Here is a 24,615-nt window from a genome sequence, read left to right on the forward strand (position 1 = left end):
GAACAAAACATTTAAACCAACATCTTTGCCTAAACGTAAACAAAAACAGAGAAACATTAATATTGAAAGTTACAGTAAAAAAAGTCGACTCATAAAAGAGGATACACATATCTCTGAAACGAGATCTGTTTACAACAACGAATGTGTACAACTGGTTGAGGGTGCAAAACAAATTATGTAATAAAATCAGTAAGGTTATTCTAAAGTGCAACATCGAATTTCAGCGCTACTTCACCTACAGCAACACTCTTTATGCAATAACACATGTCAGACAGGGTATAATTCAGAAATATGAAGTATCTTTCTTTATCTAAACGATATTTATCAAAAGGAGCTGTATTTAACGTTCTAAATTAAAACAAAGGGTGGTATACGATTGTGAAGATCGTCAGTCATATAATCCCAGGAAATGCAATAACAAACTTAATACTTAATTATCTACTGACAACCCTAAAATCATCTATACCTCAAGTTATAGGGCCTAGTCTTAAAAGTCCAGGGACCATCACCAGATGAGTAAATAGAGATTATCATGGAGGCATGTGAAACAAATGACGTAAATGGTTCGTAGGAGGCCAGTAATCAATAAACAAGAAATAATTGTTATATTAACAAACATAAGGGTAAAAAAATGTGTTGCTCGATGTGGTACAAATACAGTGCCAAGAACCACCTAGGCTTCAGGTTACACATAATCGTTATTAACTGTGAGGGATATATAAAGCAGTCAATATGATGACATACCAATGACATTCGTTTCTAAATTGTCAATATAGAAACAGCATGTAATCATATAACATGTCATTGGAAAGTTATGCCATCAAAACAATCCATGGCTAAAAGTGATCTAATCGTGATACTACAACCTATTTAAAAATAACAGCTATCACAGATGAACGCAGTCAAATTAAATGTAACAGAAAAGACAGGAATTTTACAAGTCACAAGTGGGTTAACCTAAGTGAATCGAAAACAAATTTAAAATCATAGTAAGTGTAGTGATTACAACTTAAACTAAACTGTGAGGAGGAAAATTCTAAAGTGAAGCGCGATCTACTAAAGCTTGAAGAGATCATGGGTTATTTAAATGCGCGTGCAGGTAGTGTACACATCTTGTCGACAACCGCGCAGGAAGCTGAGGAAGTACGGTCCCTGCTAAGACTCCAATGAGGACAATACTAACTTAACAGGATACAGGGGCGCCTCGGAGGACCTAAACAAGCACCAGTCTTGGAGAATTACCTCAAATGCAATAATACGAGAGATATATATTCAGTGATACTGGTAGGCGATACAATGGAGATAGAGATTCGGGTCATGAGGCCAACCTTGACGCGAGACGCGAAACCGAAATGGTGCTTGGGAGAATGAATATCTGTCATTTTAGCGAGCGCTCTCCGAGACGGGAATCGAACAACTTTGACTGCAAACATCTCCTCTCTGTCAGGCAATTAGATGTCTTCAGAGACGAAAAGGATGGATTTCACCCTCAAGCCTGGGCTGACCAGTTTCGGTTTTCATTACCTCCCTCTTGGCCTCAAGCACTTAAGGTCCAATTCATGTGCACTATCTAGAACGAGAACCTGCATTCCGAAGGCGATTACTTGGCGGAACTGCAACACAGTTTATAAATTTCTTGAGGCATTCCTTTCTCCTTATTCCTGAGAAGCGGTTCAGGAACAAGTCAAACATGGTATAATAATGCTACAACACCTGAACCAGCCCGGTTTCACGAGTCGTGGGCGATTTGTCGACAACATGGTGCAGAGAAACTAATTCCTGTACAACCTGCATAGAGCAGTGGAGCTCATCTGCATCTGTATCACAAAGTTTGAACTGCATCCTCGTCACGTACTCCTAGCAAATAGATGCAAAGGTGACCTAGAAACATTCAAAAACTACTACAAGAGCTAAAATATGACGCGAGTGACTGCGGAACAAGCAGTGGGCAAGCGCCACGGAACAATTCCGGACCACGCCCGGGCGATAACAGTCGCGGTCGCCGTAGAACGAGGACAGACCGTTCGCGGCAGGAAGAACAGCACGACAGCCGACAATACCCATACCGAAACAACTGGCACCTCAACGGTAGCAATGATCGGAATGCCGATACGAGGGATAATAGGTGCTATGAACGTAACGCACCAAAGAGCAACAGAGCCAGTTACAGAATCAACATCGTTTCCCCAATGAATGTGGCGAACAACAAAACCACAACGTGTCTAAGGGGCCTGCCCTTGAAATAAGGTCAGACGATCACCGCCAAAATCGGCCAAACGACGGACCACACGCGCAGCAATGACGCTCGCCAAATGCTGGGGGCGTTATCGTTAGCCACAAAAAACCGGAAGTCGACAATCTATGGCTTCTTGCTAAGGAAGATGTGAGGGAAGATTTACTCCGCGAAACAAACTAGTATGACAGTCCTAGGCGTTATCCCGGTGGTTATCGTTTCAATTAAAGAAGTGTCACTTACCTGCGTAATAGATACAGGGAGTCCCTTTAGTATTTTGAGCGAAATGTGTTTCTAAGATGTCAGGAGACGGGGGCTTGGCCCACTCTTCCGTTGCATGGAACGAAGGTGAGGGGAGCAGTGTATGGCAAGAGCACTGAAATCAGGAAGCGGACTCGCATTATATTTATGTGTCCAGGGAGTGAATGGAACTTCTTAATGTGCCCCTGCTAAATGTAGAAGCAATCCTAGGAACCGATTTTCTGCACACCCAGAAGACGGTAATTTACCTGGGTGGAGGAACCATGACGGTTAAAACTGGGGAAGGCCCCACTGTGCTTGTGTTTGCTCAGTGCGTCCTGCGTGACGAGTCGGAGGTGAGCTGCTTAAAATTTCGTGGCCCGACCTGCAGTTCATTGTGAATTACATTAGTGAGATAAGCCGTCTGACGAGCGTCATAAAGATGCCACTGTCGCAAAGACTGTGGAGAGGTGTACTGCCAGGATCGGAGCACTGAAAGTTGACCGGCAGAAAATGTACCATATTTTGCGGAGTCGTGAACGGGTATTTTCAGACGAGCCGGGCGCGATACAAGCTTTCGTCTATCAATTTATGGTGCGTGAACACACACAATTTTCTTGTGAAGCCATACCCGATTCTGCTGACATATAAAACTCAAGTTGAAAAAGAAATCAACGACGTGCTGGACCAAGACGTGATTCAACGGATGTTGAGCTCGTACAATTCACTGCTACTAGTAATTCCTAAACGTTATGGGTCTGCTCTGTTAGTGTTAGACTCAAGGCAAGTGAACACTGCTTTTATACCGGAAACAGATAGACACTAGACTTTGGACTAGCTTCTACAACTTTTCCATGGCGTAAAAGTTTTGTCATCAATTGATTTACGTGAAAGCTTCTATCAGGTAATTCTTCACCCCTCATGCAGGCTGTACACAACATGTCTCTCTTATGGGAACTGCTACCAGTTCAATACGCCCACCATTTGTGCTAAATATATCATCAGCTGTTTTTATTAGAGACCTGGGCAATATCATTCCCGCAAACTTACAATCACGCGTAACACAATGTGGATGAAATTCTCATGGCAGGAAAGTCTTGGGCTGAGCACAGTGAAGTGGTGCATCGTTTATTAGGAACCTTTGAAAAGGTGGGAGGAACTGAGACACATCGTATCTGCAGATGGGATACTAACCGACCCGGAAAAGATTTGTGCGACTGCGGAATGCGCAACTCCAACCTGTAAAAAACAATTACGCGGTTTTCTCGGACTATGTAATTTCTAGAAGCTCTTTGTCAATCTAAACTTGACCTCCACACCACGTCTTTGTGCCCTGACAGGAAAAATGCCCCATGGATCTGGAACCAGCAGGCACAAGACGAATTCACGAGACTTAAAGAGATATTAGTCAAGGCATCGATTCTGTCACACCCTGAACCAGTGCAAAATTTCTGTATCATGACTGACATTGTCGGGTTTGGGTGTCATTCTGTTTATTCTATTTCAAGAGGATCACCGATCCATCCTCTTGCGAGACGACTTCTTTCGCAAGCCAGGTGCTCACTCGCTATGAAAGAAACTACTCGGTCACGGAATTGGAGGCACTCACAATTGTGTGGGTGTTTACCACATTTCGATACCACCTTTGTGGTCAAACGACAGAGATATTTATCGACAATCGAGCTGTGCAATTCGTAATGACCGCAAAGTTATCCCACAAGAGACTGGCGCGGTGGGCGATATACCTGGAAGAAACCCGGTTTACGTTGGAGTACATTCCCGAGGACAAAAACATCATTGCAAACGTCCTCTCATGTGTACCTGTAGGATTAGTAAGTGCAGAAGAGGGTGAGCCCGGGGACAAGAACTTCAGCATCCTGTATCTAAATTGTGTGGCTAGAGAAAGTGCTATTACAACCTCTCTCAGGAATATTGCACACGAGCAGGACAGAGAGGAATTGTTGAGAGATATTAAAGAAAAACGTGACTATGGCGACAATGCGGCGATTCGTCATTTCTGCTTTTAAAATACGGCGTTCTCTTTCAAAGACGTGGTTCAGACGATGAACGCTGGCTGTCCGCAATTCCAGATGTACTCGCAGACAAATTAGTGCGGTACACACCTAAGTTACGGGCCTTTCGGCGCAAAAAGGTGCTCCGAAAAATTCCATGAAACGTGCTACGATAACGACATGCTGAAGCGAATACGCAGTGTCATTAGAGTATGCGGGCCATTCCAGGGAGCCAAACTTGCCGCAGTGACGCACGCTTCACCTCTCCACCCAATACTCGTCACAAAACTGTGTGACATCGCCGCTGCCGATTTGTTCGGATCAGTAACCCGCACTATATCAGGCTTTGCCTATACGCTGGTGGCTGTTGAACTAACGTCCAAGTTTGTTTCCTTTACACCACTGAGGAGAGCAACTGGTAAAAATATGGCGAAGGCTTTCTCTTAACAACTTCTTGTGAGAAGCAGGACAGGTGAAGCGGGTAATTTCAGACAATGGGCCGCAGTTTCGCTCGAAAGAGTTGTCACAAATGCTGAGGCATGGGAAAGTGAAGCTGATATTCATTTCAGTGCTCCAACCGAGCCGTAACCCCGTGGAAAGCGTTATAAGAGAACTTGTAAAATTATGGAAGATCTACTGTCACAGGAATGACAGAAACTGGGACACGCACCTGAAACCGGTTCAGTACATATCAACGAATTGTCCATGCTACCCCCCATTTTGGTACTGAAACACAAGGAACCCCCAGTAAGATCAAAGATGCAGTTTGCTGGCCGAAAGAGCAGATACTCCGGCGTCAAGTAATCATAGACTTACCGCTGAAGAACATTACACAGGCCGCCGAGGCTAGAAAAAAGGCTTATAAAAAAAGGTGTTAGGAATATTGAGTTTCAAACAGGACAAAAGGTCCTCATCAGAAACCACAAACTCTGATATAAACATTCTTCCCACGCCAAAAAATTTTTCACTGTCTTCGATGGACCATATCGGGTGCGGCGCATTCCACATCCGAACGCGCTGGAGGTAGACACACTTCGATCCAAACAATCAAAAGGATTTAAGGACATCTCCAACGCAAGGCCATTCCCCGAATGAACAGACTCTGAAAAGGAGACAATCGCCGGATGTTGGGGTAACATCGAAGTTAATCATTGCATTTTTCTGATATTTTGCTCTTTGTACAGTGTAATCAGAATTTATGGAGTTTTTGTGACTTAGCGTACCAACAGCTAATGTATTAATTTATGTATACGCAGGGAGATGCAGCGTATGTTTGTTCTTGAGCTTAAGATATTATTCCTATAGATAATTCTGCCATAATTCTGTCGCCTATTCACCATTTTCACGTGAATCCACTAGCACCACAACAACCAACGAGACAGAGACCAATCCATGGGCAAAGACTAATGGTAACAGACGGTGTAGTACGTGCGAGAAAGCATGGTAGTATGTGTTACGTATTGTACTACAGGGTGTTGTGTACCTGTACACATCATAAAGTACTTGGGATTAGATAATATTTGCTTTACGTCGTACCATAGCTGTGTTAAGTGTGTACGCACAGAAGTAATTAGTACTAACTAGTACGTGTTGTTTCGTGTGTAGTTAGCAGTATTTAGTCTGAACGAATGCTGAACAAGAGACACCATGAATCCAAATAGTATCCCTGTTCCCTTCTCCATGATTCCAAGGAGATTTTCATTTATAAAAAAATAAGAGGCATTCTGCCTGACTCCATTGCTATATAAATATATAATCAATTAAATGCAAAATTTAGAGTTCAGCTTTACTCTTATTTAATTTTTTCTCATTATAAAACATTGTACTAATTCCTTATTTGATACCGCATCATGGTAAATAGACTGAATTTAGTTTTTCTAATTTGTTAAGTTATTGTGTTTCACACCGCATCACTGCACGTAGATTGAATTTTTTTCTCATTTGTAAAGATATTCTGTTTTTCACCACATCACAGTACATAGATGGAATCAAATTTTTCTCATTTGTAAAGTTCATTAAGTTTTTTTACAGCGTTGAGGCATCGACTGTCTTACACCGCTTCACAGTAATTAGACTACTGTTATTTTACTGCCCAAATTTTAACGTTTCTAGATCAGTGTACAACAATGTTATCCTCATTACTCGGTAGGTTAGTTTAGTTTTTCCTTATTTGTTCTGTCTGTCTTTTGATGTCGAAAGAACGGATTACTACTAATTTGTATAAACATGACTCGTGTCCCATCTGTGAGTCGAGCTCTGATATGGCAAGGCGACGCCGCAGACGGAAATCCAAAGCAGATGGCGCTATCATTCGCCCTGTAATACTTCCGCAGTCAGTGATTCCTGCGAATGGGGAGAACCGCGGCCATACACCGGTCAGCCTGAACCGATTGGAGTAGCGGCTGCCCGGAACGAATGTCGCACGCGGCCACACCCTTTACTGTGAGCGCCTTGTCTGCCTGGACACACTTTCATTACTACGGGAAGAAGAGGAGAACAGACGGCCAGCAGAGTGCGGTGATGGGGTGCCAGCAACACCGTAAGGCACGCGTGTCTGACACATACCAATAACAGCGCAGACAGTGCTGCGACACGATTCGTCCACCCGCAATATCCGTAGAGGAGAGTAAAGGCGGCGCAGGCAGTGCTACTGCACAACCCCTCCACCCGTCATATCAACGGAAGAGATCGCGTGGGTCACCTAGACTCACCCACGCACTCACTCACTGTACGATGCTCGGTGTACCGAGAGGGTGCCCGATGCATGGCTGGCGCCATTCCGAGTCGGTGGATGACACTAAACGTCTTGGCAGAGGGGGGTGGGGAGGGGGGGACGCAGAAGAACTTACTAAGTGCCACCCTTACGCGGGAACCTGCCACGGAAGACATACGGGACATCACTTGGCATGTCTGCCAGAAGCAAAAGAGGGTCCACACGAGCCTTCGTCGAGAGGACTACAGAGCTGGATTGGAGGTGGGTCGAGTCTTGTGTATAAACGGTCTTGCATACTTACAGTTGCGAGGATGAAAAAATCATCTACCTCTACATCTACATCTACATCTACATCCCAACTCGGCAAGCCACCTGACGGTGTGTGGCGGAGGGTACTTTGAGTACCTCTATCGCTTCTCCATTCTATTCCAGTCTCGTATTGTTCGTCGAAAGAAAGATTGTCGGTATGCCTCTGTATGGGCTCTAATCTCTCTGAGTTTATCCTCATGGTCTCTTAGCGATATATACGTAGGAGGTAGCAATATGCTGCTTGACTTTTCGGTGAAGGTATGTTCTCGAAACTTCAACAAAAGCCCATACCGAGCTACTGAGCATCTCTCGTGCAGAGTCTTCCACTGGAGTTTATCTATCATCTCCGTAACGCTTTCGCGATTACTAAATGATCCTGTAACGAAGCGCGCTGCTCTCCGTTGGATCTCCTCTATCTCTTCCATGAACCCTATCTGGTACGGATCCCACACTGGTGAGCAATATTCAAGCAGTGGGCGAACAAGTGTACTGTATCCAGAATGAGATTTTCACTCTGCAGCGGAGTGTGCGCTGATATGAAACTTCCTGGCAGATTAAAACTGTGTGCAGGACCGAGACTCGAACTCGGGACCTTTGCCTTTCGCGGGCAAAGTTAAGCTGTGAGGACGGGGCGTGAGTCGTGCTTGGGTAGCTCAGTTGGTAGAGCACTTGCCCGCGAAAGGCAAAGGTCCCGAGTTCGAGTCTCTGTCCGGCACACACTTTTAATCTGCCAGGAAGTTTCAAGTGTACTGTAACCTACTTCCTTTGTTTTCGGATTGCATTTCCTTAGGATTCTTCCAATGAATCTCAGTCTGGTATCTGCTTTACCGACGATCAACTTTGTATAATCATTCCATTTTAAATCACTCCTAATGCCTACTCCCAGATAATTTATGGAATTAACTGCTTCCATTTGCTGACCTGCTATGTTGTAGCTAAATGATAAAGGATCTTTCTTTCTATGTATTCGCAGCACATTACGCTTGTCTACATTGAGATTCAATTTCCATTCCCTGCACCATGCGTCAATTCGTTGCAGATCCTCCTGCGTTTCAGTAAAAATTTCCATTGTTACAACCTCTCGATATACTACAGCATCATCCGCAAAAAGCCTCAGTGAACTTCCGATGTTATCCACAAGGTCATTTATGTATACTGTGAATAGCAACGGTCCTGCGACATATCCCTGCGGCACACCTGAAATCACTCTCACTTTGGAAGACTTCTCTCCACTGAGAATGAAATGCTGCGTTCTGTTATCTATGAACTCTTCAATCCAATCACACAATTGGTCTGATAGTCCGTATGTTCTTACTTTGTTCATTAAACGACTGTGGGGAACTGTATCGAGCGCCTTGCGGAAGTCAAGAAACACGCCATCTACCTGGGAACCCGTGTTTATGGCCCTCTGAGTCTCGTGGACGAATAGTGCGAGCTGGGTTTCACACGATCGTCTTTTTCGAAACCCATGCTGATTCCTTTAGAGTATATTTCTAGTCTGCAGAGAAGTCATTGTAATCGAACATAATACGTGTTCAAAAATTCTACAACTCCTTCCCCTTCCTTCCCACACCCCCCCCCCCCTCCGGACGAAGGGCTCACAACAAAGTGCTACATCTATGTCTCCTCTGTTTTTTTTGTTTTTTTTAGGGCAACATCAAGTCATTGAGCCACCATAAATTATACGAGGGCGGTTCAGAAAGTAACCTCCGACTGGTCACAGTGCGGGTTGTGGGGGGAGTAGCGACGCCATCTGTGCGTTCACGCACTCAACAGGTCAGTCGGCATCAAGCCGTGGTCGAGTGAACGTCGTACCTGCGCTAGTTTAGTTTTTGTGGCAGTTTGAAATGTGTGCTGCAATAGAAAACCCCGCCAAATGTGAAGTGCGTTCTGTCATAAGGTTTTTTACAGCCAAAGCGTATTCTGCAGCAGCTATTCATCGTGAGCCATTAATCAAGACGTGTACTGTGAAACAATAAAAAAGTTACGACGGGCTATACAGAACAAACGCCGTGGTATGCTGACTTCCGGTATCGTTTTTTTGCATGATAACGCCCGTCCTCACTCTGCTCGCAGAACAACGGCCGTTCTTGAGTCCTTCAAGTGGGACGTTATCAACCATCCACCTTACAGCCCAGACCTGGCGCCAAGTGATTATCACCTCTTCATGCATTTGAAGAAATGGCTCGGGTAACAGCGGTTTGATGGCGACGAAGAGCTCAAAGATGCGGTCACAGGCTGGCTCCAGGCACAAGCGGGTGATTTTTATGCAGAAGGAATTTCAAAGCTTGTGAAGAGATACGATAAGTGCCTCAATCGCTATGGAGACTATGTAGAAAAATAGTGCAAAGATGTAGTTGTAAGATGTATATATAAAAATATTTTTATTTAACTTGGTGTATTTTTTTAAATCAACCGGAGGTTACTTTCTGAACGGTCCTCGTACTTTTTTTGTTTTTCCCATGCTTTATCTGAGATGAATAAGACATATGCCAATTTTGCTGCGCGTTGCTCTCCAACAGACATTCACAATTCAACAATGTGTGTGTGTTTTTTGTTTTTGCCATGAACTCACTGATATGAGTTGGCCAAAGGTCAATTTTGTTCTTTCCTAGGGTCGTATTTATTCTTTCATTATAGTCAATTTTCATATTTTATTCAACACTTTGTTTTACATATAACCCTCACTGTACACAACCGAGGTTTTCATGTACCATTTACGTTTCTGATCATAAGTGGAAGCATTCCAATAATAATTTCAGTAATATGGTAGTGAAAACTAGGTTTTGTGGGTAGTTACTTAAATTGAAATTATTTAACTGTCAGCAACTTGCAGATGTCGTTCCCAAACTGATTGACGTTGCTAACTTTCATTATTTACATTCCATGATTACCAAAACATTATGTTTTACGTTGATTATCGGGATTTAATACACATTTCTTACCAGGGTTTAGCGCTCTTTAATTCAGTATTAGCTAACGGCACACCAGAACGGAATCTGATTTAGTCAATAACATAATGTCATTTATTCAATTTTCAATTAATTGTTTCGTAAATTCAGTTGTAGTGAAAGCGTCGTAAATTAATTAACCCACAGTAACGCCATCCGCGTCCAACCACATCAATGCCTGTGCAGTGGTTGCGAATAATTGTGTCGGATTTGATTATTTGCGTTGGTGATTGTCATTGTAAAAAAATACTGTATTCATGTTGTAAACTTTCAACGATCAGTTCTTAGAGATTGATGTTACGCACGTTTTGTAAATGAAAAGAGCTGTGTGCATAGTTTATCACACCATATACCTTATTAGAATAACTATTACCTAGTCATTTCTAGTTATGGAAAGTTTGATTACGCATAATATACAACATTACTACAGTGATAATAGAGAGCTCAAAGTAGTTTAACCCTTGCCAAGAGACTGAAGGCTAACTGGCTCAAGAAACTGCTTTTTAGATTCTTACTTATTTGAAAAGTCCTCTATTCCAATGGTAAAACAGTTTTTGTTTCATACACATACTAAAATTTGTTTGTGAGCTATGATTGCCTTACGGTTGCTCTGCTCAATCTGGTTTTAAGCTATTTGCTGCTTATATTGTTTTATCATACCACGTTGTCTTATTCTGTGACTACATACCAATAATAACTTACGAATTCTGATAGTGAAAACTAGGTTTTGTGGGTAGTTATTTAAATTAAAATTATTTTAATGTCAACAACTTGCAGACATATTTCTCAAACTGATCGACAGCCTTCGTTTGGATCGTGTTTGTTATTGCTTTCGATTACCATTATTTGTACTTAATGATGTTTGTTGTGACTGAAGTAAGTGTTCACTTATATTTTCTCTGGTTTCGCACTTTTATATAAACTTGCCACGAATAAAAAAATTATCACCTAAAATAAAATTGAGAGGTACTAAATAATGAAGGTAACTGACGTTAGTTGGCCAAAGAAACAAAGAATCTCAGATGAAAAGAAAATCAGTATCTCAAGGAGGACACTGCAGCATCTTCAAGGCGATCCCTTGAAGTCAGCTTGTGAAGATGAACACTCATTTTGAAATGTTGGGGTGAAATTCAGCAGGCTCTGTGAATTTATTTCCTAAAATACTTGGTGCAGAATTTGTGGTGGTGACATATCTTTCGGGGGAGAAACAGTGGCTTTCGAAGGGATTGTGTCAAATCTGACATTGAAATGTGCAAAGAGTGAAGCATTTGGTACAACTAAGACATCACAAATGGCAATTTTATGATCTCAGATCAACTGGTAAAGGGATAGAAGCAGGAAAACTGTTTTGAGTACAGGATGAATATCCAAATGCACCTGTATAATATACGACCTATAATGAAATTACTGGAACTGCTGTTGCTAAGGTCTTTAAAGTTTCACTGGAGGAGGCAGCTGAAGAAGCACGCAAGGAAACTGAGGAAATGTGGGTGGTGATGTTTGTGTAATATTTTGATGGCAGCTGGCAGAAACGTGGATACATGTCACTAAATGGTGTTGTGACAATTACATCATTTGATACTGGGAAGGTAACTGACACAGAGAGTCTAATCAAGTACTGTACTACTTGTAGCAGTGAAAGTGAGGAACAGAATTAACACATCCGTCAGAAGAAGTAGCAACATTTCTCCTTAGTTTTAATCGTTCAGTATTTTGGGGACGCTGACAGGAAGGCTTACGACAGCATACGCGTAGAAGAAACCTATAGTCCTAGTGTCACAATATCCAAATTAGGATGTACGAGTATTGGGCATGTGCAACAGTGAAAATGGTTGAAAGGAAATGGTGTTGGAAGACGGTAAAAAGATAGGTAGTAAAGGACATCTGACAAATGTTGAAATAGGCAAGACAACAGAATTTTTATGGCTTGGCCATAAGAAGAAATTTTTTGGAAACAAGAAGAAAGCTGCATGGGCAAACTTTTTCCATAAGCTTTGCACGAATGAAAATCCTCAGAATCATTCTTGCCCAAATGATCGTGGCACTTGGTACAAGAACAGGAGAAGTGTAGTATTTGACCACAGACATTCTTTACCTGCTGCAGTAATGATTGAAATGAAACCTAGAAGTCTTTGGAAATATACTTTGCTGAAGAAATGTCTGTAGAGGAAAGCACAAAGTTTAAATGAATGTGTAAATTCTGTCATCTGGACCCAGTTATCAAAAACTGCATTTGCTCAGATTGCAACCCCGACATTTGGTGTTCATGATGCAAGTTTATGGTTCAGTTATGATACAACAAGGAAACTGGCTGTTTTGGAAGTGTTGTAAATCAGAACGAGTGGAAATACTACAAAATCCTTAATGCAAATTGATGAAGGAAGAATTTTCAGAGCAGAAACTCGTTATTGAAATGCACAACAGAACCACGACTGAAAGAAGAGGGACCAGAAGAAGAGTAGAATATCAGTACGACTCAGATGATGCTGAGAATGGTGACGGAAAATATTAAGTATGAGAAATTCGCATAATTAACTATAATGAAATTTAAACTTTGAATTGATTTTTCTCTCAACTACATTTTGTGAGTTTCAGGTACCATTATTTTATGAACTAAAATACTTAGAAATATAAAAGTTGTTCAGCTTGTACTTAGGATGGTCATAAGTTATTATAAGTAAATCGAGAACCACCAACTCATCAAAACTTTTTTTTATGATAAGTAATGTATAGGGTGGAACAGTTAAAAGCATCCCACCTCCCCTCTGAATGCGAATGCGAATGCAATATTTCCATTTCTGAAACAGAGTAAACAGATATGTACAAGAATAGACAGTTTTATGCAATAATCGATTATCAGCACTCTTCTGTCAGAATTTCAATTTATTTCATCAGTGAAAATAGATGTTTCTCTTTATGGTCTACAAAATGATTTTCTCGGTAAAAGAAGGAATTGAAATAGTGGAAGCAAATGTTAACATGTTCGATTAGATGAACTGACGAAATTTCTGGGGTCCAGTATCCAGATAGAGGACTACCAATAAAGACTCTGTATAAAAAAAAAATGAGGCACCTACGGATCTGTACGAAATATGAAACGACAAAAAATTACTTCACTTCGGAGACCAAGAGCTATTGAAGACGTTCGCCAAAGAATTATTCAGAGCCCAGAGAAGTAAACTGAGCCAACAGCCGCATGTAAGCAGAAGTTGCCAGCGGATACTGAGAAGTCTTAATCTGAAGCAACATCGTGTAACGATTATGGAACAACTACGGGAAAATGAGCCAGAACGTGCAAATTACTGCATTTAGCTTTTGAATAACATCAACAATGGTTTGTTAGACCCTTTCCACTACATCGCGAGTGATGAAGCATGCTCTCATTTTTTCGGTAATGTGAATTCGCAGAACACGAGGATTGGGCAACTTTATTTTTCACTGCATTTTTCACTTTATATAAATGGTAAGTCCATTTCAGTTCTTAGTTTCTGTAATTTTTCTGCATTACCTTTATATTTATACGGGATACTTTTATGTGCGCCACTCTGTAGAAAATATAAGATTTTATTGGAGAAAGATTAAAATAAGTTTTCCATGAAATCCATGAGAGGTATGTTCTTCATTTAACTTGCAAATGCAGGCATATATGTTACATACATTAACAAAAATTCATTAAAAATTCCTGGCCGACTAAAACTGTGTGCTGGACTGAGACTCGAACTCGGGACCTTTGCCTTCAGCGTGCTGGTAGAAGTAAAGCTCTGAGGAGGGGGCGTGAGTCGTGCTTGGGTAGCTCAGATGGTAGAGTTTCATATCAGCGCACACTCCACTGCAGAGTGAAAATCTCACTCTAAAAATTCATTATTTTAATGCTTAGAGAAATTTTGAAAAGTGCTACTCAAAGGATGTAATATCATTGGGAGAATAGGGATAAAAGCGGCCTGCTGTCTACCCTTAACGCCTGACAGACGTGATTAGACCCATTTATGGAATCACTTCTGGTGTAGCTACCAATATTTTAATCATATTCTACGTCACCCTTTGTTAAGATCGTATGTGTCACGCAGAAGGCTATCTGGAAATCTTAACAGTCTAATAATATATTATGATATGTTCCACAGTCTTCGAATTCCTTTAATGATATCAGCATTTATCAAATTTCTGACATGGAAACTGATTTATTTTTTAACTCTGACAAGTGCTGAGACGAGTCTGTGAAGATCGTGGGTGCACTTCCTTGATCATTGTTGTGTGAAGTAACTGAAGATTTTCTCATTCACTAGCCATCACGAAAATTTGTGATCACATTTTCGAGACAACAGATCGTGAATAATTTTTTCATTCACATGAAAGGACAGAATGTTTTCAACCTTTTGTCTGTCATTCGTCACGTCAAGTGTGAGGTTGCGAAAACAAACAACGAGGGATACAGAGAAGGAAAATTAACACCCATACACAGATTCTTCCTACCATATAGGGACACCTGTAATTCCTTGGATTGAGAAACTTGGCAAATCGATCGTAGGGTCGAGCTATACGTCTAAGTTACTTGTTTCGTAAATTGAGGCAATGCATGTGGCGGTAGGCTGCTTCTAGTAACTGTGAGGTGGCATTATGATGTTTGGAAATTTTGGATGAAGTTGGAAGAAACTTCCAAGACCTAAATATAAAACTTCTTGTACGTTTATTCAACAAATGAATTTACTTGACAAAATAAAATTGTCTACCGGGAATTTAATAGAACCAATGGCCAATTGAAACCGTTGGGTGTTATAGTCTTCAGTCCAAAGACTGGTTTGATGTAGATCTCTATGCTCCCTAACCTGTGTGAGCCTCACACACTCCGAATAACTCCGAATAATCTCCGAATAACGACACTCTTCTGAATCTGCTTACTGTCTTCGTCTATTGGTCTCCAACTACCAATTTTATCCTCATTCTCACCTCCAAAATTGAATTTGTGACCTCTTGATGTCTCAGAATGTGTTCCGTCAACCGATTCCTCCTTTTGACCAAGTTTCGCTATTTATTTCTTATCTCCTCTATTCTGGTCAGTACCTCCTCCTTACTTACGTGATAATTCATCTGCAGCATCACATTTCGAAAGCTTCTATTCTACTTTTGTCTGGATTGTTTATGGCACATGTTTCACTTCCATACATGGCAACACTCCCTAGAAGTACCTCCAGAAAAGGCTTCCTAACATTTAAATCTATATTCGATGTTACCAAATTTCTCTTATTCAGAAATCCTTTTCTTGAGACAACAAATCTACGTTTTATAATTTCCCTTCTTGGGTCACCATTAGTAATTTTGCTGCCCAAATAGCAAAACTCACCTGCTACGTTAAGTGTCTCATATCCTAATCTAATTACCCTAGCTTCCCTTGATTTAATTCGACTACATGCATTATCCTGGCTTTGCTTTTGTTGATGTTCATCTTATATCCACCTTTCGGGACACTATACATTCCGTGTAACTGCTCTAAAAATTTAGGTCATCGGAAGCCTTAAAGATTTTATATCTTCTTTCTGAACTTAAATTCGTTGTCTAAATATGTCCTAGGCTTGCTTTACTACTTTCTCAATGTACAGAATGAATAACGAGGATAAGATGCAACCAGTCTCACTCCATTCTCAATCAAGGCTTCCTTTCCGTGCCCTTTACTCTTATAACTGCAGTCTGGTTTCTGTACAAGTGGTAAACAGTCTTCCGCTCCCTGTGCTCCACCCCTGCTACCGTCACAATTTCAAGAAGAGTATTGCAGTCAACATTGTCAAAAGCTTTCTCTAAGTCTAGAAATTATATAAACTTAGGTCTGTCTTTTCTTATCCTATCTTCTAAGATAAGTTGTAGGGTCAATATTGTCTACCAGGTTCTTACATTTCTCCGGAATCCAAACTGATCTTCCCCTAGCTCGGCTTACATCAGTTTTTCCGTACTACTGTAAAGAATTCGTTTTAGTATTTTGCAACCATGACTCATTAAACTGATAGTTTGGTAGTATTCACACCTCTCAGCAACTGCTTCCTTTGGAGTTGCAATTACTACATTATTCTTGACGTCTGAGGGTATTTCGCCAGTCTCATACATCTTGCACATCAAATGGAACAGTTTTGTCACGGCTGGCTCTCCCAAGGTTATCTGTAGTTTCATTTATTTATTGATTTACATGTCAAGTTCCGTAGGACCAAATTGAGGAGCGGATCTCTCCGGTCATGGAACATGTCAGTACATGAAATTACAACATAAAAGTAATAACAGATAAAATAAAATGTTTATGAACCGAAAAAAGTAAAACCATCACTTTAAGTAAACGCAATCACCAATATAACGTGAGAATCGGCTTAATTTCTTAACCCTCCGACAGTCGCGCATGTATCTGTGAGATACATGACCAACTTTTTCTCTAATATTACCGCAATGAACAGTGGTAACGGTTTGCTGGCCCACGACATCTTGTGTCATACCTTTCTTATTGCTTCACAGGAATTTCAGTCTTATCCCGATACTGACTAGGTCATAAATGAGTCAGGTGTGGGAACGTGTACTGCCTGTATCTCTCAGATACAGCGCGCCTACTCGGGTAACGCTTTGTCGCCGCTAATGACTGCAGCCGTTGCATTGTTTGCAGCGTACGCAAGTCGGCAGTTGCGTTGTTGTCTTCTAAATGAAGCAACGTTTCGTTGTAGCTACGTGTACACTCTTTCAAAATGGGTAAACGATATGATCTAGAAAATCCTAAGGATTTGGAAGAAGTACATCGCCTTCTTCTCGACGACGAGGTATCCATTGAAGATGAAGATGATCTTGCAGAAACTGATTCAGAAAGCGAAGATATACTCGAAACACGATCTGTAGACTCAGACACAGATCATGAAATGGATGAAGAGGAAAATAATGAATCCCAGGAAACTGATGAACATTACTATTTTGGTGAGTAGAAAAGACAATAAATATGCTTTCAGATGTAATAATAACAATACCTAATAATGGTGTAATGTACTTATTTTTTATTTTAGGTAAGGATGGAACTAAATGGAGGAAAGTACCTTCGAAAGCAACACAGACACGGCCTCATAATATACTAACCAAACTGCCTGGGGTAGTTGGAGACGCAAAGAAAATGGTAACTGAAATTGACTGCTGGAGCCTATTCATCAGTAATGATATCCTAGATCTAATTGTGGTCAACACTAAGAGGCGTATAGCTGATCTAAAAGGAAACTTTGCTCGCGAGAGTGACTGCAAGGACACAGACGCAATCGAAATAAAAGCCTTTCTTGGCTTGTTATACCTTGCTGGTGTGTTCCGTGGTGGGCAACAGAATGTTCACGACTTCTGGACAGCAGATGACCTTGGTCTGAATATTTTTAGAATGACCATGTCCGAAAAACGTTTCCTGTTCCTAATAAGATGTGTTCGTTTAGATGATGGAGCCACAAGACAAGAACGGCGCAAGACAGACAAATTAGCAGCCGTGAGGGAAATGTTCACCATGTGTTTGAATAACTGCAAGACACATTATTCCCTCGGTCAGAACGTCACAGTTGATGAGCAGCTACCAGCATTTCGAGGCCGGTGTGGATTTCGCCAGTTCATACCATCCAAACCATCTAAATATGGCATCAAAATTTTCTGCCTATGTGATGCCAAGCTTTATTATACTTACAACATGGAAATATATTGTGGATTACAACCAGAAGGACCCTTTCAGAATAACAACTCCGGCAAAGAAGTAGTTCTGAGACTTGCCGAACCAATATATGGGAGGGCTAGAAACATTACAGCAGATAACTGGTTCACTAGTTTGGAGTTAGTAAGAGAACTGCATAAAAGGAGACTGTCGTTTGTAGGCACAATTAGAAAGAACAAGAAGGAACTGCCATCGAATTTCGTAGCACCAAAAAGTAGGCAGCAATATGATAGCGTATTTGGCTAAAGCAACAATGAAACCCTTGTGTCGTATGTCCCGAAAAAAGGGAAAACTGTAGTCCTTCTTTCGAGTATGCATGTATCGTCAAGTGAGGTTTCGGAAGGTTTAGAGAAAAAACCAGCAATTATTCTACACTATAATGACACCAAATCTGGAGTTGATGTAGTTGACAAACTCTGTGCAACCTACAATGTAGCCAGGTCAACAAGAAGATGGCCTATGGTAATTTTTTTCCACCTGTTGAACATTGCAGGAATCAACTCAAGAGTAATTTTCTTGGGCAACAAGAATAAATACTCAAATCGGCGCGAGTACCTCAAAACTTTGGCTCTGACTCTACTGCAAGATCATCTCAAAAGAAGAGCTCTTAATATGACTCTACCTGATGATGTAAAGTCAATGCTAGTAAAGTACAAACCTAAAGGAGAAGAGCAAGAAAACGCTGAACAATCCTTGGAATCAGAAAACAAGAAAAGAAAAAGGTGCCAGTCATGCTACAGGGAAACAAAAAAGACTTGTCTCAGCAAGTATACATGTGAAAAATGCGGTACACATCTTTGTTTGCAAAAGCACGCAAAAATAATTTGTGGACAATGTCTTTCTGTAGAGGGCAATCAGTAAAAAGAGACATGCTTTGATTAGTTCAATAATTTATTTGTATCTATAATAAAATCAATTTTTAAAAGAATTTCATGTACTTCTCCATTACAAAATGTCAAATATTACTGTTAATTTGAAAGTGTAATGAGCCTGATGTTCACTTCTGTATTTGTAAAATCTGTAACAATAAAGGTCACTGCAATTTAAAACAAAAACAAAAGAAAAAGAACCTGTAAACAAACAAAAAACCACAAAAATCTTCGCATGTATCCACGAGATACATCGCGACTAGTGGCGTCATGAAAGTTGACGCACCTGCTGGAGGGTTAAGGAACTCCTCAACCGAATGGAAGGAGTGATCCATGAGGAAACTCCTCAGCTTAGAAAAGAAAACGCGTGCATTAATGCTAAGATTTTGGAATTCTCATAGTAACTTATTGAAATGGATGCAGCAGTATACTGCACACTTTTCTGAACAAGTTTTAAGGAAAACCAATCCAAATGCAGGTTGGATTTGTGCCGAGTATTAACTGATTGAAAGCTGCATATTCTTGGGAATAGGCTGACATTGTTAACAAGAAACGACAATGAAGAATGTATATTTATCAAGAGGCCAAAGTCAATAAGAGGTTCGTGAACTTACACCACTTATTGCCCGAACCACCCGTTTCTGAGCCAAGAAAAGAACTACCCTAATATATAATACCATACGATATAAGGGAATGAAAAAAAGCGAACTAGACTAATTTTCGTGTCGAATGCTCACTTACTTCAGATACCGTTCGAATAACAAGAATGACAGCATTAACTCTTTGAAAAAAGATGCTGAACTTGGGCTTTCCATGACAGTTTAATACCTATCTGAACACCTAGAAATTTGAACTGTTCAGTTTCACTGACAATATGTCCATTCTGTGAAATTAAAATGTCGGGTTTTGTTGAACTGTGTGTTAGAAACTGTAAAAACTGAGTCTCACTGTGATATAGCGTTAGTTTATTTTCTATAAGCCTTGAACTTATGTCGTGGACTACACTATTTGAAACGGAGCCAATGTTGCACACAACATTCTTTAATACTAAGCTAATGTCTTCACCAAACAGAAATATTTATATAAATAAGGAACAGGAGTGGCCCCAACATTGATCCCTGGGGCACCCCCCATTTGACTGTACCACATTCAAACCCCCCATCAGAGTCATTCTCAACACTGTGAATAACGACACTTTGCTGTCTGCTGTTAAAATAAAAGGTGAACCAATTGTGAGCTACTCCCTGTATTCGGTAAAGGTCAAACTTCTGAAGGAATATTTTGTGATCAACACAATCATATGCCTTAGTTAAGTAAAAAAATTTGCCTAGTGTTCGAAACCTTTTGTTTAACCCATCCAGTATCTCACACAGAGAATAGAATATAGCTTTTTCGGTTATTAAACGACTTCTAAAGGCGAACTGTACATTTGATAGCAAATTATGTGATAGAAAATTATCAATTATTCTTAAATACAGAGCCTTTTCAATAAGTTTAGCAAACATTGATGACATAGAAAAGGGCATCAAATTGTCTACATTATGCTCTTCTCCCTTTTTATCAAGCGGCTTTCCTACTGAGTACCTTAATCTTTCAGGAAACTGACCATTCCTAAAGGAAATTTTGCAAATATGGCTACGTACAGGGCTAACATGTGCAGCACAATACTTAAATATTCTGCTAGGCACTCCATCATATCCATTAGAGTCCTTAGGGCCAGTGATTTAATTATTGACTCAGTCTCCCTCTTCTCTGTTCACTAAGGAGTATCTCAGACATCAGTCTCAGAAAGGCATTTGCCTAGAGAGTTATAAGATTCCCTGTAGAAACAAAATTTTTATTTAATTGACCAGCAATGCTGAGAAAATGGTTGTTAAGTACTGTACATATTTATGGTTTGTCAGAAGCAGAAATATTTTTACTAAGAACTGAGTTTATATCGTCTACCTTGTGCTGCAGACCAGACGCTTCTATGACAACTGGCCATATGGTTTTAATTTTATCCTGTGAATTAGCTATTCTATTTGTGAACCACATGTTCATTGCCTTCCTAATAATATTTTAAGCGCCTTACAATACTGTTTGTAATGGGCTACTGTAGATTGATTGTGACTACTAACATTTTGATATAATTCCTGCTTTGTTCTACATGATATCCTTATCCTACTAGTCAGCCACCCAGGCTGCCCTTTACCGCTAGTACCCCGGTTAGAACGTTCTAATGGAAAGGAACTCTCAAAGAGCATGATAAATGTGTTAAGGCAAGCATTACATTTGTCATCTGTTATCAGCAAAATACACATATTACGAAATTTAAAAAACTCTATTGCCAATGGATTAGCTTTTCTACATAGTCTGTAATTGTATGTGATATTTGAGCACAAAAGCCTTTTAGTCTTAAAACTCGTGCATCATGTTCGGATGGCCATACACCTTTTTACTAACAGAATGTCCACCTACTAATGAAGAAAGAATAAAATATTGTCTATGGCTGTGCTAATGGTCCCCCGCACCCTAGTTGGGAAAAAAAAAATAGTTTGCATCAGGTCATATGAATTTAGGAGACCTGCCAACATTCCTTTCCTTGCAAAAAAAAAAAATGGTTCAGATGGCTATCAGCACTATGGGACTTAACATCTGAAGTCATCAGTCCCCAAGAACGTAGAACTACTTAAACCTAACTAACCTAAGGACACCACACAAATCCATGCCCGAGGCAGGATTCCAACCTGCGACCGTAGCAGTCGCGGGGTTCCGGACTGAAGCGCCTAGAACCGTTCGGTCAAAACGGCCGGCTCCTTTCCTTGCACAATCATATACATAATTAATATTGATGTCACCACACGTAACTTATTTCTAGTACTTCCTATAAAGTGAATCAAGAAGCATCTCTAGCTTGAACAGAAATGCTCTGAAGTCCGAGTTAGGGGACCTATAAACAACAACAACTATAAGTTTACTTTCGCTAAATTCAATTGCCCCTACTCGACATTCACATATTCCTTCAGTGAAGTGCGGTGATACTTCTATGGACTTAAACGGAATAATATTTTTTTACGTACATGGCCACTGCCCCACTCCACAAGTAACTCCTTGAAAACAGCCAGCTAATCTGTATCCTGGTAAGGAAAGCCTTTGATTTGTCAAATTATTTAAGTGGTGCCTTGTTATGCCAATAATTTCAGAGTCAACATCTACAAGCAGTTCACTAACTTTATCTCTAATACCTCTTATAATTTCTACATCAACATCTACATCCATACTCCGCAAGCCACCTGACGGTGATGAAATAAGCTAATTCCTTCTCTACTTGGAGGCATGACGTTCCCTGAATGTGATTTCTTAGTTAGAAGACTTCCTTTAAGCAGGTATACTTATCAGCTGACTTCAATCTAAAAGAAGGTGCAGCTCTCACACCAGCTACTACTGGATTTTTTCCATGAGTGATCCCACCATCACCCACTACACTGTCACCTATAAGCTTTTCCAGCCTCCCCTTGCTACTCCTATTGAGGTCCTGGCCATACCTAGTGAAACCTGATCTACTGACAGACGCAACTGACACCACTGAAATGTGGCCCATGACCTCTGCCATCAGTGCCTTCTCCAGACCCATGTTAACACGTCCAAAAGCCGCATTAAAATGGGGCCGATGATGACGCTGAAACAGTTGCACGAAATGCACACTAGTTTCACCAGTCTGAGTAGCTAGCTTTACCAGGTCACCACCTACATCATATTCCCCGACCCTATCAAGACTATTCCCTGCTCCACCCACTAACACTATCGGATTCTCCTTTGTAAAATTCCTGCATAGCCCCCCTATGTTGTCAGACACCTGAGCCAACCCTGTACTAGGTTTCAAAATGCTGGTGACCTGGTATTCACTCCCCAACACTTCCTGCAACTGTTGACCCGTACCTCAACCGTGTGAACTACCTAGCCACAGAACGTTCTTCCTTCTGTTAGACTTTGCAACTGACTTAGGCCTTCTAACTGCTGAGGACTGCTGCATGTTTCCTACACCTACAGCCACTGATGAAATATTGTCTACCCCCAGGGCCTTGATTCGACTTACATCTTTCAGAGCTCTGTCAAATTCTGAAACTATAGGACTTTTATTGGTCCTTCGTGGTTGAGTGTCTATGCATCATTACTAACGACTGGTGGCTGACAATGCTCGTATGTACTGTCCATTCCAACACATTTCAGCTTATCACAAGAAATTATTCTTGCCAGTTCGTAAATTAATGCGTTTAGAAGTATTTCAGTCCGCGTGAATAGAAAAATTACATCCTTCCCTACCGGCAAAAATCTCTAGGAGAATGCAGTGACTTAAATATAAATTGACAATGATTATTCTGTCTCTATCACAAGATGATAACTGCAAATTACCGACTTTGGCCGTCAACTGCCGTAGGGATACTTTATTATTTCAAAGCAGTTAGTGGCATTACAGAAACCTAACTTGTTTGCCTACGGTAATATGTAATTATGTTTTAGCAGCGTACAATGTTCAGACATATCTACTGCTGAAAAATATAAAGCATTGTTTGTACCCTTAGTAGATTTAAGTTAATTGCTTCAAAATTCTGAAAATTAATTCTTCTTTATTCCAGATGAGAACAACAACTGCGCCAGAAACGCGTGTCAATTCAGGTGAAGATGCTAAGGTTTCGCGGAACATCTTTCCGCACGGGATCACGTATGCTAAAAACCACATCTGTGACAGAATAAGACTGGTATCAGCAGAGTATCTATCTTGTATTATAATACCTGTGCACCAACTTAACATCTGATAATGTAATAATATATTGCACCAGAAGTAAATAAAATCATATCAGCATAATTTGTCACAAAACACTAATTTCAAGCCATAATCATTAGCTAAAAGGGGGACATGCTTTACATTCACTTTCTCCCCTTGTTTCTCACAGAATGACTCTAATTATAGGATTTCAACACAAACAAGAAAAATTAGGCATGCGATTCATTGTGACACATTCCAGCAAGGATTTCACTTCGTAATGCAGTTGAGAAACCTTCATAACGCAGTAATATTTATTCATTGCCTCCTTTTTGAATTCATCGCTCTGAAGACAGCAAATCTCTCCTCTGTAGCTTTGCAGTTCGGGAGGACGTCACAAATAAAGTATCAACAGCATTTTTAGAAACCGACATACCGTTTACCAAACATTTTTGTAACATATCAGTTTGAATTTGGAGTTATGGGGATCGGAGATCAATTACAAACACATATTTTAAACTGATGAATTTTTATCATTCGAATTTTCTCGCGCTGCAGGTAGAAAAAGTGTGTCAGAGTTATAATAAACTTGTCTATTTGTTTTGTCTGGAAAATTAACGACTTTGCAATTAATGTGCCTAAACATATTTCTTCTCACCAATGTTGCTGTTTAGGAAGAAGCATAGGTTAATGCATCTGCCAAATAATAAATATATATATAACTTGCACAAAAGTAAGCGATATACATCTGAGGCAAGCGAGGCATCTGGATAGGTATGGCATACAGCAATGCACTTGCCAAAATGTAAGGGGCAGGCAAATGAAAACGAGTCACATGGAAAAAC

General features: G+C 40.5%; 1 long non-coding RNA gene across 1 annotated transcript in view; it reads left to right on the forward strand.

Moving 5' to 3' along the window:
- LOC126203501 (uncharacterized) overlaps nt 1–23,872 on the forward strand; it is a 119,489-nt gene extending 95,617 nt beyond the window's left edge. The window contains exon 2 of the long non-coding RNA XR_007540268.1: nt 23,643–23,872. This is a non-coding gene — a long non-coding RNA (uncharacterized LOC126203501). The remainder of the gene's footprint in view (nt 1–23,642) is intronic.
- The last annotated feature ends 743 nt before the right edge of the window (nt 23,873–24,615 follow it).

This window comes from Schistocerca nitens, chromosome 9 (assembly GCF_023898315.1).
Source record: "Schistocerca nitens isolate TAMUIC-IGC-003100 chromosome 9, iqSchNite1.1, whole genome shotgun sequence".
Taxonomy (NCBI): Eukaryota; Metazoa; Arthropoda; class Insecta; order Orthoptera; family Acrididae; genus Schistocerca; species Schistocerca nitens.